This window comes from Hippichthys cyanospilos, chromosome 9 (assembly GCF_059441005.1).
Source record: "Hippichthys cyanospilos isolate Australia breed blue-spotted pipefish chromosome 9, RoL_Hcya_1.0, whole genome shotgun sequence".
NCBI classification, from domain to species: domain Eukaryota; kingdom Metazoa; phylum Chordata; class Actinopteri; order Syngnathiformes; family Syngnathidae; genus Hippichthys; species Hippichthys cyanospilos.
Window position 1 is genome coordinate 22,952,345 of NC_142377.1, and position 3,831 is coordinate 22,956,175.

Genomic DNA, 3,831 nt, shown 5'->3' on the forward strand with positions numbered 1-3,831 from the left:
TCAAATCATAGAACAAGTAGGAGGCGACAGTCGCCCCCAAGAGAAATTAGGACCGAACTCGGGCTTTGATGTTTTTGACGCGTGATATCAAAGGAAAAGCATTAAAAAAAAAAACCACACCTGGAGGCTGAAATATTGCGTACATTGTCAAAACATGGCCACTTTCAATATACTGTCCTGCTGTCCCTTTGAAATGCTTGCAAACGGGAGGTCCAGAATGACACCCTCTAGCTCTGAAATTTAGACCATTTGCGGCTCATTCACTGACATTCAAAACAGGAAATAGGAAATATTACTGCATTGATAGTAGAGTAAAAAAAAAAAAAAAAAAAGCAGGCATTATTGGCAAGTTGGGCCATGGAACAAAGTAGCCACCTGATGCGCACGCAGCGGAAAAAAACAGCGACGGGTGGGCTGGGCTTTCTTCGGCCTCGTGACCACGAGCTCGGCCTGCCTCGTTCAATTAGCGAATCCGGCTTTAATCGCTTGTTTTGCTCCGCAAAGGCTAGGAGACGAAGAACGGAGGCCGGGAAGGCAGCTGACATCACCGAGGAGCGCAAAAAGAATGGGCTGGATTTTCGCTTGGGGTTGTTTAACCCCTGGGGGAAGTTGGGAGCCAACCCTGCCTTTTAGATGGTTTTCAATGTGTTGTATCAAAGGAAAAGCATTCAAAAACACCAGGAGGCTCAAATATTGCATAGATTGTCAAAACATGACAACTTTGATGAAGATTTGGGTTAGCGCCATTCTCGCCATTGACGGAACGCCCGGATTCGGCGAGGGCTTCTGCAGAAGCGTGAAAACGTGAAGGGCACCGGACCTCCAGGAGCCAGTTTGGACAGCCCTGGTTTAGTGGGAAGGATTTTTAGGAGTTGGATTACAGTTAGTAATCATTTTGGTTGGGGCGGGTTCGGGTATGGTTTCAGGTCTAGACCAGTTTTAGGCTTTGTGCTATTGGCTTTTGTAGGCCAGTGCTTGTGGGCTGGATTTGGCTTTGGAGCCCAGGTTGGGGATTCTTCTCAGTGACTCTTTAAAGCGTAGGTGTCCAACTCCAATCTTCAAGGGCCGCTTTTCGCCTCCGAACACACCTGATTCAAATGATTAGCTCATTAGCCAGCTCTGCAGGAACTTGAAAATGATCCTTATCATTTGAATCGGCTGTATCGGCGAGTTTGAGTCCCACGCGTTAACGAACCCAACAGACTATCTATCAACCCAAAAGTGGCCCACATCCAATCCTCAATCACCAACCTTACTAGAACGGTAACCCAGGAATGCAACTGGAACCCATGGCAGACCCACGGACCCTAAAACTAAACCAACGGACCCTAAAACTAAACCAACCTCTTAACTGACCGGTGGCTAACTCCAGTCATGGGGGACATGGGGGGAAAAAAACCACCAGAGTATCGCGTGTTCACCAGGAACTATCGCATGCTCACCAGAAACTATTGCACGGTGAACACGCAATACTCTCTGGAGTTTTTTTTTTCCCCCCATGTAACTTTAGGGGCTCCGTAGAATCAGGTTTGTTTGAGAGCGAAAACGGGAAAACGAGCAGGATACCGGCCCTCCAGGACTGGAGTTAGCCAGCGGTGAGTTAAGAGGTTGCTTTAGTTTTAGGGTCCGTGGGTCTGCCATGCCATTTTTTTCCCCATGTCCCTTTAGGGGCTCCGTATCATTCAAACGATCGGCTTATTGATCCTAATCATTTGAATCAGGCGCAGTTGAGAGAGAGGGTTGGAAAACACGCAGGCAGGATACCGGCCTTTGAGGACTGGAGTTCGACAACTGTGATTAAAGGCTTGCTTCGGTTTTCGGGTGAGTTTCTGGCTTCCGGTTCTAGTTTGTAAGGTTAGCGATTAAGGATCGGATGAAGTTTTAGGGTCATAGATAGTCTGTTGAGTTAGTGAGTGCTAGTCGGGGTTGGGCTACTGGTTCTGACCTTTTTTTTGAAGTTAGTGGATCAGAGTTAGTGAGTGGGTTCTCTCTTGGAACTCTTTCCAGGGACTGCAAATATCGATCTGATTTGTCGTGGGTCCCGGGGCGTGTTTGTATTTCTCCGCCGACGCATTCCTTCTTGTAGAATGCGTTGATCCTTTGAGAAGCTTAGAGCCCAAAACAAAGTGGAGAGCGAGAGGTGAGCGATTGGAGCTTTCGCGTCCGAACGGCGGAAGCGCCGCGACGCTTGGCCGGGGAGACGCCGATTGGCCCCGCGGCTAAATCCGCCAGACCCCCGACCGACCCCTGCCCCCCGTCTCGCGGCCCAGACCACAATGGAAGCTTTTGTTGGACTCGCCGCTCCTCCTCCTCCTTCGCGATGGCTCCGTTCTTAAGTTGCCAATCATGCCGGGCGTCGCTTGCTGCTTTGCAAAGTCACTTTCAATCGCTCCGATTCACCTTTTTTTTGGAACGACCTATGAAATACTCGCTCCTGCTGACATTTTCACGTTTACAGTGAGCCACTGCAATTTCCGGGTTGATATTTTGCGCCCCTTGCTTTTGTTTGTTTGTTTGTATTGGTCACAATAAAAAAAGAATTTTCTTTTATTTTTGTTTCAGGCACTTTGATGCACTTTTTTCAGTTTTAGACTAAGTTGTAACTCGTATAAACACTGTAAAAAATAAGTAACAGTTGGTGACAGTTGATTCGTATTGCTTTTTTTCTTTTGTTATTGTGAAAAAGAATACAGGTTCAGGGATACTTATACAGTTTTTAGAGATAATAATCTTGTTGGCAAAATATAATTGAGAAGCAGTGCCTCAAGTGTACATTTCCCAGTTTTGTTTTTTTTAATTGAAAAGAAGGATTTGACTGGTTTAATGGATTCATGTGAAGAGAGACATATGGTGGCTCCCACAATGCACCACGCAGCATCGCCTTTGCCATGGCGACACATCCGGAGACTGTTTCCGTGGTAACCGTGGCGGATCACGATGAAAACGTGCCGTGCCTTCACTCAGCAGATGCTGCTGGGCAGGAAGTAACGTATAATCTGGACTAGAACCTAACCTAATCCTGGGCGGGCAGGCAGATGACAGTCGCTAATCTCCGGCAGGACTCGCAGCGTTGCAATGCATGCTGGGATTTCAAATAGTGGCCCTCCGACACAATCGGAACCCAAATTATTTCACTGACCCCTGCAGCGAGGGTCCGCGGACCCCTCTTTCAGAACCACTGTTCTAGGGCCTCGTATATTTTGCATTTTCACTGATCTTTCAAGGCCGGCAGAATATCGCGCGCCATGTCTATGTAAATATGGGTGCTATCATATGAAAGCTTGGTTTGCAATTCTTACTTTGAATCATACGTATGTCATGTATGTGTTGTATGTATGGAAACGCTGCCATCTAATGGCCACAGTTAACACTACAGTGTTCAATTGGCTTAATATTAGATAAGCGCTAGTCAAGGTTGTCAGCTACCCTCCATTAAAAAAAAACATATTTGACAAGGATTTTATTATTGATTATTTTTACTACTATTTTAGAAGATGAAAATTCCCCTTCATGGCACTGAAAGTCAATGACCCATTTTTTTTTTTTTCCCCTTGCCTCCGCGCACCTGCCGGCAAGGCGCTGATGAAACGGCAGCATCTCGGCTCCCCGATGGCGCGTTCAGGCGCGCCTCGTCCATGGCAGCGTCCCTCCCTCGGACGGCCAGAGCGTGCGGCGCGCGCTGCCGGGATTCCGCCAAGCCGCAAACGCGTCGCCGCTCTCCTGTTGCTCCGTGAGCAGGAGGAGGAGGATGGAGGGAGGAAGGTGGAGGAGGGGGAGGAGGAGGAGGGGGGGGGGGGGGGGAGGCCCGGTGATTTTCCACTCGCGATGGTA